Below are 12,500 nucleotides of genomic sequence, written 5' to 3'. Positions count from 1 at the left end.
GGTTTTTGCCGCCCCGGCTGACGCAGTTCGGACTTAGCACTTTTCGGCTGTGCCTGGCTGGCGGCCCACTCACTCGATCGCCATGTCTGTTTGCCACAGTTTTCCCGGTGGTGCCGCACCCGGGCTCGCCCCGGCTGACGCGGTTTCGTGCCGCCCCGGCAGACGCGGTTTTCGCGCCGCCCCGGCTGACGCGGTTTCGTGCCGCCCCGGCAGACGCGGTTTTTTGCCGCCCCGGCAGACGCGTTTTTTTTTTCTTTCGCCCCGGCTGACGCAGTTTTCGCGCCGCCCCGGCAGACGCGGTTTTCGCGCCGCCCCGGCAGACGCGGTTTTTTGCGCCGCCCCGGCTGACGCAGTTCGGACTTGGCACTTTTTGGCTGAGCCTGGCTGGCGGCCCACTCACTCGATCGCCATGTCTGTTTGCCACAGTTTTCCCGGTGGTGCCGCACCCGGGCTCGCCCCGGCTGACGCAGTTTTCGCGCCGCCCCGGCTGACGCGGTTTCGTGCCGCCCCGGCAGACGCGGTTTTTTGCGCCGCCCCGGCTGACGCGGTTTTTTGCCGCCCCGGCTGACGCAGTTCGGACTTGGCACTTTTCGGCTGTGCCTGGCTGGCGGCCCACTCACTCGATCGCCATGTCTGTTTGCCACAGTTTTCCCGGTGGTGCCGCACCCGGGCTCGCCCCGGCAGACGCGTTTTTTTTTTTTCTTTCGCCCCGGCTGACGCAGTTTTCGCGCCGCCCCGGCTGACGCGGTTTCGTGCCGCCCCGGCAGACGCGGTTTTTTGCGCCGCCCCGGCTGACGCGGTTTTTGCCGCCCCGGCTGACGCAGTTCGGACTTAGCACTTTTTGGCTGAGCCTGGCTGGTGGCCCACTCACTCGATCGCCATGTCTGTTAGCCACAGTTTTCCCGGTGGTGCCGCACCCGGGCTCGCCCCGGCTGACGCAGTTTTCGCGCCGCCCCGGCTGACGCGGTTTCGTGCCGCCCCGGCAGACGCGGTTTTCGCGCCGCCCCGGCTGACGCGGTTTTTGCCGCCCCGGCTGACGCAGTTCGGACTTAGCACTTTTCGGCTGTGCCTGGCTGGCGGCCCACTCACTCGATCGCCATGTCTGTTTGCCACAGTTTTCCCGGTGGTGCCGCACCCGGGCTCGCCCCGGCTGACGCAGTTTTCGCGCCGCCCCGGCTGACGCGGTTTCGTGCCGCCCCGGCAGACGCGGTTTTCGCGCCGCCCCGGCTGACGCGGTTTCGTGCCGCCCCGGCAGACGCGGTTTTTTGCCGCCCCAGCTGACGCAGTTCGGACTTAGCACTTTTTGGCTGAGCCTTGCTGGCGGCCCACTCACTCGATCGCCATGTCTGTTTGCCACAGTTTTCCCGGTGGTGCCGCACCCGGGCTCGCCCCGGCAGACGCGTTTTTTTTTTTCTTTCGCCCCGGCTGACGCAGTTTTCGCGCCGCCCCGGCAGACGCGGTTTTCGCGCCGCCCCGGCAGACGCGGTTTTTTGCGCCGCCCCGGCTGACGCGGTTTTTTGCCGCCCCGGCTGACGCAGTTCGGACTTGGCACTTTTTGGCTGAGCCTGGCTGGCGGCCCACTCACTCGATCGCCATGTCTGTTTGCCACAGTTTTCCCGGTGGTGCCGCACCCGGGCTCGCCCCGGCTGACGCAGTTTTCGCGCCGCCCCGGCAGACGCGGTTTCGTGCCGCCCCGGCAGACGCGGTTTTTTGCGCCGCCCCGGCTGACGCGGTTTTTTGCCGCCCCGGCTGACACGGTTCGGACTTTGCACTTTTCGGCTGTGCCTGGCTGGCGGCCCACTCACTCGATCGCCATGTCTGTTTGCCACAGTTTTCCCGGTGGTGCCGCACCCGGGCTCGCCCCGGCAGACGCGTTTTTTTTTTTTTTTTCTTTCGCCCCGGCTGACGCAGTTTTCGCGCCGCCCCGGCTGACGCGGTTTCGTGCCGCCCCGGCAGACGCGGTTTTTTGCGCCGCCCCGGCTGACGTGGTTTTTGCCGCCCCGGCTGACGCAGTTCGGACTTTGCACTTTTTGGCTGAGCCTGGCTGGCGGCCCACTCACTCGATCGCCATGTCTGTTTGCCACAGTTTTCCCGGTGGTGCCGCACCCGGGCTCGCCCCGGCAGACGCGTTTTTTTTTTTTCCTTCGCCCCGGCAGACGTGGTTCCCCCCCCCCCCCTCCGTCTTTCTTTTTGTTTTTTTTTTTCGCCGCGGCTGAAGTGGATTTTTCGGTGCCTCGACGCCCCGGTAGTCGCGGTTTTTCCGTTTCCGCACGGCCCCGGCTGACGCTGCTCGGTCACAGTCGCCTTTTGTGGTGATTGCAGACTTCTTGAGCGCGGGTGTTTTTTTTTTTTGTTGTTGTTGTTGTTTTATTACGCATTCGCTCCAGCAGACGCTGTTTAGACTTTTTGTTTCCTCTTTTATCCTGCGACGAGGTGACGAGGTTTATTCGGTGCCCCGCCGCCCCGGCTGAAGTGATTTTTCCTGTCCCGTGCCGCCCCGGCTGACGCGGTTGGGACTTCGCGTTTGTTCGGCCGCCACGGGTTTTGGCGCACTCGCTCGGTTGCTTGTTGTTGCCACTTGTTGCGAACCCAGGTTTCTTGAGCGAGCGCGGGCGTTTTTTCTTCCTTTCTTTCTTTGTTCTATGTGTTAGCGAATCGGCCTTTAATATCACACGAGGACTCACAACCAACAATTTTCAGTTTGAAGTGTAAAAAATCTGCAGGTGTTGACGTAACTGACTTGCCCCGTACCCTTGAGTACATCCATGAAGTTCTCGTAGTACTACTAAATCGCATTATTCCAAGTGGAGAAATTCCCATAAACTTGCAAACCTCTACACGAAAATCGGTGCGCGTGATAAAGTTGAAAATTATCGTCCGATATCAAATGTGCCTTCTATAACACAAATTCTAGGAAAAAAAAAAAAAAAAACACTTGTTCGCCGTTTTCTGCGCCGTGACTGGCAGCACTCCGGCGAAGCGAAACGGGGTCGATTCGAGCACGATATCGGCGTCTTTCGACGTGCTCGCCGGCGACCGTCGCACGAGTACGTCGCACGAGCGCGTCTGCCGGGGCGCCGTTTGCGAAGCCGACGCAAAAGTGGGAACCGCCGCTCGGATGATCGCCGCTTTCGGCAGAGTGAGTGTTGGCACTCCGGGGAAGCGAAACAGCGTGAATGCGCCCACGAAATCGGCGTATTTTGAAGTGCCCGCCGGCGACCGTCGCACGAGTACGGTAAACCGCGTCAGCCGGGGCGTAGTTCGGGACGCCGACGAAAAAGTGGGAAGCGCAACTCGGATCTTCGCCGTTTTTGCAGGAGTGAGTGGCGGCCCTCCTGCGAGACCAAGAAGCATCGATTCGTGCACGAATTCGGCGCCTTTCGACGTGATCGCCGGCGACCGTCGCTCGAGTAGGGCAAACCGCGTCTGCCGGGGCGGGCTTCGGGACGCCGATGCGAAAGTGGGAAACGCTGCTCGGATGTTCGCCGTTTTTGGCCGAGTGAGTGCTGGCACACGGGCGAAGCCAAACGGGGCCGATTACGGCACGATATCGGCGTCTTTCGACGTGCCCGCCGGCGACCGTCGCACGAGTACGGTAAACCGCGTCAGCCCGGGCGGAGTTCGGGACGCCGATGCGAAAGTGGAGAACGCCGCTCGGATCTTCGCCGTTTTTGGAGGAGTGAGTGGCGGCACTCCGGAGAAGCCAGGGAGCGCCAATTAGCGCACGATATCGGCGTCTTTCGACGCGCTCGCCGGCGACCGTCGCACGAGTAGGGCAAACCGCGTCTGCCGGGGCGGGGTTTACGACGCCGACGCAAAAGTGGGAACCGCCGCTCGGATGTTGGCCGTTTTTGGCAGAGTGAGTGCTGGCACTCCGGCGACGCGAAAGAGCGCGAATGCGCCCACGAAAGTGGCGTATTTGGACGTGCGTGACGGCGACCGCTGCAGGAGTACGAAAAACCACGTCAGCCGGGGCGAGCGACACACGGCGGTCTGGGTGCTTATCGCTGCTATTATAGGGGCACCCCGGCAGACGCAGAAAAAAAAAAAAAAATTTTCGACCTTCTTTTTTGCTGGTCGAGCTCGGGTAACCCAGGTCGCAATGGGAGCCGCGCACGAAAGCGGCGTCGCGAGACGCGTTCGCGGTCGCTAGTCGCACGAGCTCGGCAACCGCGTCAGCCGGCGCGGAGTTCGGGATGCCGACGGCTAAGTGGGTACCGCTGCTCGGATGTTCGCCGTTTTTGGCCGAGTGAGTGCTGGCACTCCGGTGAAGCCAAGGAGCGCCAATTCGTGCACGATATCGGCGTCTTTCGACGTGCCCGCCGGCCACCGCCGCACGAGTACGGCAAACCGCGTCTGCCGGGGCGGGGTTCGCGACGCGTACGCAATAGTGGGAACCGTCGCTCGGATGTTCGTCGTCTTTGGCCGAGCGAGTGCTGGCACTCCGGCGAAGCGAAACGGGGCCGATTCGGGCACGATATCGGCGTATTTCGACGTGCTCGCCGGCGACCGTCGCACGAGTACGGCAAAGCGCGTCTGCCGGGGCGAGGTTTGCGACGCCGACGAAAAAGTGGGAAGCGCCGCTCGGATCTTCGCCGTTTTTGCAGGAGTGAGTGGCGGCCCTCCTGCGAGACCAAGAAGCATCGACTCGCGCACGATATCGGTGTCTTTCGACGTGCCCGCCGGCCACCGCCGCACGAGTACGGCAAACCGCGTATGCCGGGGCGGGGTTGGCGACGCCGACGCAAAAGTGGGAACCGCCACTAGGATGTTCGCCGTTTTTGGCAGAGTGAGTGCTGGCACTCCGGCGAAGCGAAAGAGCGCGAATGCGCCCACGAAAGTGGCGTGTTTGGACGTGCTTGACGACGACCACCGCAGGAAAACGAAAAACCACGTCAGCCGGGGCGAGCGACCCATGGCGGTCTGGGTGCTTATCGCTGCTATTATAGGGGCACCCCGGCAGACGCAAAAAAAAAAAAAAAATTTTTTTCGACATTCTTTTTTGCTCGTCGACCTCGGGTGACCCAGGTCGCAGTGGGAGCCGCGCACGAAAGCGGCGTCGCGAGACGGCTTCGCGGTCGCTAGTCGCACGAGCTCGGCAACCGCGTCTGCCGGGGCGGAGTTCGGGACGCCGACGGCTAAGTGGGAACCGCCGCTCGGATGTTCGCCGTTTGTGGCCGAGTGAGTGCTGGCACTCCGGCGAAGCCAAACGGGGCCGATTCCGGCACGATATCGGCGTCTTTCTACGTGCTCGCCGGCGACCGTCGCACGAGTACGGCAAAGTGCGTCTGCCGGGGCGGGGTTTGCGACGCGTACGCAATAGTGAGAACCGTCGCTCGGATGTTCGTCGTCTTTCGCCGAGCCAGTGCTGGCAATCCGGCGAAGCCGAACGGAGCCGATTCGGGCACGATATCGGCGTCTTTCCACGTGCTCGCCGGCGACCGTCGCACGAGTACGGTAAACCGCGTCAGCCGGGGCGGAGTTCGGGACGCCGATGCGAAAGTGGGAAGCGCCGCTCGGATCTTCGCCGTTTTTGGAGGAGTCAGTGGCGGCACTCCGGTGAAGCCAAGGTGCGCCAATTCGCGCACGATATCGGCGTCTTTCGACGTGCCCGCCGGCCACCGTCGCACGAGTACGGCAAACCTCGTCTGCCGGGGCGGGGTTTGCGACGCCGACGCAAAAGTGGGAACCGCCGCTCGGATGTTCGCCGTTTTTGGCAGAGTGAGTGCTGGCACTCCGGCGAAGCGAAAGAGCGCGAATGCGCCCACGAAAGTGGCGTGTTTGGACGTGCTTGACGACGACCACCGCAGGAAAACGAAAAACCACGTCAGCCGGGGCGAGCGACCCATGGCGGTCTGGGTGCTTATCGCTGCTATTATAGGGGCACCCCGGCAGACGCAAAAAAAAAAAAAATTTTTTTCGACATTCTTTTTTGCTCGTCGACCTCGGGTGACCCAGGTCGCAGTGGGAGCCGCGCACGAAAGCGGCGTCGCGAGACGGCTTCGCGGTCGCTAGTCGCACGAGCTCGGCAACCGCGTCTGCCGGGGCGGAGTTCGGGACGCCGACGGCTAAGTGGGAACCGCCGCTCGGATGTTCGCCGTTTGTGGCCGAGTGAGTGCTGGCACTCCGGCGAAGCCAAACGGGGCCGATTCCGGCACGATATCGGCGTCTTTCTACGTGCTCGCCGGCGACCGTCGCACGAGTACGGCAAAGTGCGTCTGCCGGGGCGGGGTTTGCGACGCGTACGCAATAGTGAGAACCGTCGCTCGGATGTTCGTCGTCTTTCGCCGAGCCAGTGCTGGCACTCCGGCGAAGCCGAACGGAGCCGATTCGGGCACGATATCGGCGTCTTTCCACGTGCTCGCCGGCGACCGTCGCACGAGTACGGTAAACCGCGTCAGCCGGGGCGGAGTTCGGGACGCCGATGCGAAAGTGGGAAGCGCCGCTCGGATCTTCGCCGTTTTTGGAGGAGTCAGTGGCGGCACTCCGGTGAAGCCAAGGTGCGCCAATTCGCGCACGATATCGGCGTCTTTCGACGTGCCCGCCGGCCACCGTCGCACGAGTACGGCAAACCTCGTCTGCCGGGGCGGGGTTTGCGACGCCGACGCAAAAGTGGGAACCGCCGCTCGGATGTTCGCCGTTTTTGGCAGAGTGAGTGCTGGCACTCCGGCGAAGCGAAAGAGCGTGAATGCGCCCACGAAAGTAGCGTATTTGGACGTGCTTGACGGCGACCGCCGCAGGAGTACGAAAAACCACGTCAGCCGGGGCGAGCGACCCACGGCGGTCTGGGTGCTTATCGCTGCTATTATAGGGGCACCCCGGCAGACGCAGAAAGAAAAAAAAAAATGGGGACATGGCGTGCGTCACCGTGCGGCTTCGCAGCGTTGCCGAAGTCGCCGAGCCCTTCGACTGAGCCGAACGGCGGACAGGGAACGTTGGTCGGCCGTTCTAACCTGTCGGTGCCACGCCGAGACGTCGTTAAGGAAAACCGCGTCGTGGGCCTCTACGACGCCGTCGAGTCGTTGTACGTTTGGTGTCCAGCGTGTCGGCGGCGAGTAGCGGACACGTCGTTCACGACTTCGGTCTTTCGCAGTCGACGCGAACTTGCGGAGAGTCGTGGTGCCTCACGTTTTCGGCAGAAACCGCGGCGGAATTTTCCCGTGCGTGCGCGCACGACCTCGGTGCTGTGCCGTCAGCGTAGTGTTGCACAAACTCGTGGCCTACCCAAGGTGCGGTACGTTTGCGGCCGTATCCTCGGTGGGAATTTCGTGAGTAGGGTCGCAAATTCTACGACCTCGGCGGGTTTGAGAGCGACGTAGACTTGTGGCACGCTCAACATGCCACACGTTTCGGGGCACACCCGCGGTGAAATTTTCTCGAGTACGCTCGTATTAGGGCCCAAGGAGGTCTGGGTACTTATCGCTGCTATTATGTGGGGGTTCTCGTGAGCGGCGTACGCGAAAGCGACCGGGTGTCTGATATGCGGCGGGCTTCGGCCTCGTCAAGCGTGTCCTCGGGTCTGCTCCAGGGGAATCCACGGCAGTCGTCTGCAGCCTCATCCGCTTGATGCGTTAGGGGCTGGTTGTCGGACGGTGCCGTTTTACCACGATATCGAGGTGTGTTCCGTGTCGTCCTCGGGCGATTCAGATGCGAAAGCGCCGAAGACGCGGGCGTGACCCGTCGTCTGGCGGCTTTGCAGTCTCGGCTCCGTTGCTAGTTCCGGCCGGTCCACCGACAGTGCAGCGGGCTTGGGCAACCCGCACGGCGCGACCGAGTCGATGCAACGAAAAAGAGCGAGCATGAACGTGCTTCTTGCCGCACGGCTCCCACTCGTCTTTCGGGAAGGTTGTGCCGTAGCGAGCTCGAACGCCGTCATCTCGGAGTGCAAAATAAGCGTGTTGGGGCGCCTGAAGGTGGCCTCCGCCGCACACAGACTGCGTCCGGCCCGCCGAGGGCGAGGACGGACGCGCAGTCGAACGATTACCTGGTTGATCCTGCCAGTAATCATATGCTTGTCTCAAAGATTAAGCCATGCATGTCTAAGTACATGCCGAAATAAGGCGAAACCGCGAATGGCTCATTAAATCAGTTATGGTTCCTTAGATCGTTTCTTCCTACTTGGATAACTGTGGCAATTCTAGAGCTAATACATGCAGTGAGCCTGGAGCCCTTTGGGTAACGGGTGCTTTTATTAGACCAAGATCGATCGGGTTTCGGCCCGTATTGTGTGGTGACTCTGGATAACTTTGTGCTGATCGCATGGCCACGAGCCGGCGACGTTTCTTTCAAGTGTCTGCCTTATCAACTTTCGATGGTAGGTTACTTGCTTACCATGGTTGTTACGGGTAACGGAGAATCAGGGTTCGATTCCGGAGAGGGAGCCTGAGAAACGGCTACCACATCCAAGGAAGGCAGCAGGCGCGCAAATTACCCACTCCCGGCACGGGGAGGTAGTGACGAAAAATAACAATACGGGACTCTTTTGAGGCCCCGTAATTGAAATGAGTACACTCTAAATCCTTTAACGAGGATCAATTGGAGGGCAAGTCTGGTGCCAGCAGCCGCGGTAATTCCAGCTCCAATAGCGTATACTAAAGCTGCTGCGGTTAAAAAGCTCGTAGTTGGATCTCAGTTCCAGACGAGTAGTGCATCTACCCGATGCGACGGCTCGGACTGAACATCATGCCGGTTCTTTCTTGGTGCACTTCATTGTGTGCCTCGAGATGGCCGGTGCTTTTACTTTGAAAAAATTAGAGTGCTCAACGCAGGCGAGTCGCCTGAATAAACTTGCATGGAATAATAGAACAAGACCTCGTTTCTGTTCTGTTGGTTTTTGGAATACGAGGTAATGATTAAAAGGGACGGACGGGGGCATTCGTATTGCGGCGCTAGAGGTGAAATTCTTGGACCGTCGCAAGACGAACTACTGCGAAAGCATTTGCCAAGAATGTTTTCATTGATCAAGAACGAAAGTCAGAGGTTCGAAGGCGATCAGATACCGCCCTAGTTCTGACCATAAACGATGCCAACCAGCGATCCGCCTGAGTTACTCAAATGACTCGGCGGGCAGCTTCCGGGAAACCAAAGTATTTGGGTTCCGGGGGAAGTATGGTTGCAAAGCTGAAACTTAAAGGAATTGACGGAAGGGCACCACCAGGAGTGGAGCCTGCGGCTTAATTTGACTCAACACGGGAAAACTTACCCGGCCCGGACACTGGGAGGATTGACAGATTGAGAGCTCTTTCTTGATTCGGTGGATGGTGGTGCATGGCCGTTCTTAGTTGGTGGAGCGATTTGTCTGGTTAATTCCGATAACGAACGAGACTCTAGCCTATTAAATAGGTGCGGGGTTCCCAGCACCTTACAACCTTCTTAGAGGGACAAGCGGCTCCTAGCCGCACGAAACAGAGCAATAACAGGTCTGTGATGCCCTTAGATGTCCGGGGCCGCACGCGCGCTACACTGAAGGAAGCAGCGTGTCTTTATCCCTGTCTGAAAAGACTGGGTAACCCGTGGAACTTCTTTCGTGATTGGGATAGGGGCTTGCAATTGTTCCCCTTGAACGAGGAATTCCCAGTAAGCGCGAGTCATAAGCTCGCGTTGATTACGTCCCTGCCCTTTGTACACACCGCCCGTCGCTACTACCGATTGAATGATTTAGTGAGGTCTTCGGACCGATGTCCGGCGCGGCCTTTCGGTTGCGCCGGTCTGTTGGAAAGATGACCAAACTTGATCATTTAGAGGAAGTAAAAGTCGTAACAAGGTTTCCGTAGGTGAACCTGCGGAAGGATCATTAACGGATTGTGAAGGGTGAGCGCCTCAGCTGCGTCTGCGCCCGACACTTTCTGCCGCTGACCCCGTTTGGACGCGGGGTCGGCTTTTCCCCACGGGGCTGCCTGAATGTGGAGCGGCACCCCGTGACAAATTGTTGCGCCCAGCGGACGCCAACACCGCGACCTTGGACGGTCGGCCAGGTGGCGGACGCGGGTACAAACGGCGCAACGCACTCATAGGTCGGCTTTCGACCCGCCACTGCACCGTGGCTCGAAGCGCTCGAAATGCGCGACCCGACCGCTGCGGGACCGCCTAGTACTGTAAACAGGAGCGGCGGAGCGCGAACGGCGAGTCGTGGTTACGTCGGTAGAAGGCGAGGCTGCGCGTTCCCGAAACGCCAGCCGAGTGCCCTCCCGACCGTTCGAGCGTGCAAGAACGAGACCCGACAATCGCGCGGCGACTGCCAAGTACGAGAGGAACGGCACAAGCGTCGGCGGTCGGTCAAGGAACTGGCGATGTGACGGGTCCGCTGTGCACCAGTGCATACCGTCCCGCCGTCCGCGGCAAGCGCCTCCGCGTCCTCGGGTGACGGAGGCTGCCGGTCGGTTCTTGCAGGCGAGGGATCTCGCTGGCACCGGTTCGCGTTGACGCGCGGCCGGTCATGGCACGGCGATGCGACGGCCGAGGTGCGCAGTACTCGATGGAGGAACCGCACGCTCCGATGACCGTCCCGCCCTCCGCGGCGTATGCGTACCGACCGTAATGGTTGCAGCAGCGCCGGCCGGCTTTTGAATTCGCCACACGAAACACGGTGCGAGATCGCGGTTAGGGGAGCGTCGACGTTGCCAGGCGTTTTGCTTGCTGCCGAGGGAAAGGCGGCACGGCCACGTCGCGCTCGTCGCGATTAGCGGGTCTGCGCGCTTTGGGAAGGTGCCGCAACGACTTGCCGAAAGAGGAAGCACGGAAGAACGAGGGACTTGGACGTCCCGACAATTGAACGCACTTGCGGCCAGGCCCTTGCTGGCTTCGTTCTTCCGCCTCGAGTAGGCTCGTACGCGGCTCCGGCGCCGAAAGTGGTCCTTGGCACCGACTTCGGTGGACGTGGGAAGTGCCGCGCAAGTACGGCGCGCCTGGCTCCACCTGTTGGCTAAAGTAGGCAGCCGGATCGGCATTTTGGTGTGCGGTGGCAAACCGTGGATGCGAAAAAAGCTTGTGCGATTTCGTGGAACAAAAAGCGGGGGTCCCCCTTTTTATGCGGAGGAGACCGACCCGCCCGCCGTGGTGAACCGCGACGCCACGGTAAAAACGGGAGAGGCTTGTCGATGGGACCGTGCATCCCGCGCTCCACGGAGGCCGGGAGGCGGCCGCCCGAGGAAATGTGTAGCCGTCGAGGCCCGCATCTGCGTGCACTCTTATCCAAATGGGTGTACCGCAGGCATTTTCTGGTTAGGCGGGCCAATGAGAGCGAGCACACAACGATACCTACGGGTCCGGCTTGGAGAACCGGCTTCGACGCCTCCCGAGTATTTATAGAGGGGTGGACCACGAAAGCACTCGCAAGTAGCGGAAGCGAAACGCCGTCCGAAACACACCGTTTGCTCGATTTGCGGCAGCCGAAAAAGGCGCGGCAGAGTTTTGGAGTCCAAGCGTGCGCTGAAAAGCGCCCTTCTTGGCCACTGTTTGGCCGAGTGCCAGAAACGTTTGGTTTTGACTGTACGGAATTGAACAAACACTTTTTCACGACTCTAAGCGGTGGATCACTCGGTTCTCGGGTCGATGAAGAACGCAGCCAGCTGCGAGACTTGGTGTGAATTGCAGGACACACTGAGCACTGATTCTTTGAACGCACATTGCGGCCTTGGGTCTTCCCTTGGCTTCGTCTGTCTGAGGGTCGGATCACATATCAAGAGAGCCTTCGGCGCACAAGGGAACGTGAGCCGTCGACTCGTTTTGACCGCGTCGGCAACACGGACAGCACGCTGAACACCTCACAGCGAGCGCCAACAGCGGCCACTCAAGGGCGAGACGGTGGCGACCGTCGTGCCAGAGCCCAACCGAAACGGGGGCGACCGACTGCATTGAGGATGTGGCACCTCGTTGAGACCGCCGCAGGACTTCGAGTCGGAAGGAAGCCTGCAGGGAAAGTGCGGTCGAGGTTGCGTACTCCTCTCTGCGACCGGGCGCGCAAGAGCTGCGAGAGCCACGGACGCGCAACTTTAACGCACGGTAAACACGAGGAGCGAAAGCCGGCCAGCAAAGCTTCTCCAGCCGTGCGCAAAGTGCGCGAGATCGCAGCCTTGCGTTGCGCTTGTTGCCCTCGAAGTAAGCAGGGTGTCCCGTAGACCGGGCGCTCGAACACGCTGCGGGGCCGTGCCTCCTCCAGGCTTTGCCGCGCGAACAGGGAACGTTCGCGCGCAAAGCGCAGGGAGGTGAGGAGGCTGCGCCCGACGTTTGCGGTTCGCTGCGTACGCGGTTGATGCGGAGAGCACGGCGCGACGACTTGCCGCGAAGCGGAAAAAGTCTCCCGCACGAGTTGGCGAAACGTTGGCGAAGCTTAAGGCGTTCTCGTCGTAGTCCGCCGTCGGTCTAAGTGCTTCGCAGTTCCCGTCCCGTTCAAAAAACTGGGCCACTCCAGTTGGGGCGGGGGCGACGCTACACGAGACGATGCCTCTCGCCAGGCTGCGTGGCTGCCCTTGCGGCGGCGGCGACTGGCCTCGGCGGTGTTT

The 12,500-nt window shown here is 60.9% G+C and overlaps 2 non-coding genes across 2 annotated transcripts; both read left to right on the top strand.

The window, feature by feature from the left end:
• Window positions 1-7,981: 7,981 nt before the first annotated feature.
• Window positions 7,982-9,796, top strand: LOC142794419 (small subunit ribosomal RNA). The gene has a single exon (XR_012892325.1). It is a non-coding gene; the product is annotated as a small subunit ribosomal RNA (ribosomal RNA).
• Window positions 9,797-11,515: 1,719 nt separating this feature from the next.
• Window positions 11,516-11,668, top strand: LOC142794415 (5.8S ribosomal RNA). Its single transcript, XR_012892322.1, has one exon. It is a non-coding gene; the product is annotated as a 5.8S ribosomal RNA (ribosomal RNA).
• Window positions 11,669-12,500: the final 832 nt, after the last annotated feature.

The sequence above is a fragment of the Rhipicephalus microplus genome, unplaced genomic scaffold (genome assembly GCF_043290135.1).
Source record: "Rhipicephalus microplus isolate Deutch F79 unplaced genomic scaffold, USDA_Rmic scaffold_419, whole genome shotgun sequence".
Taxonomy (NCBI): Eukaryota; Metazoa; Arthropoda; class Arachnida; order Ixodida; family Ixodidae; genus Rhipicephalus; species Rhipicephalus microplus.
The sequence above is the reverse complement of the archived record's forward strand: the minus strand, read 5'-3'. Positions and strand labels throughout refer to the sequence as shown.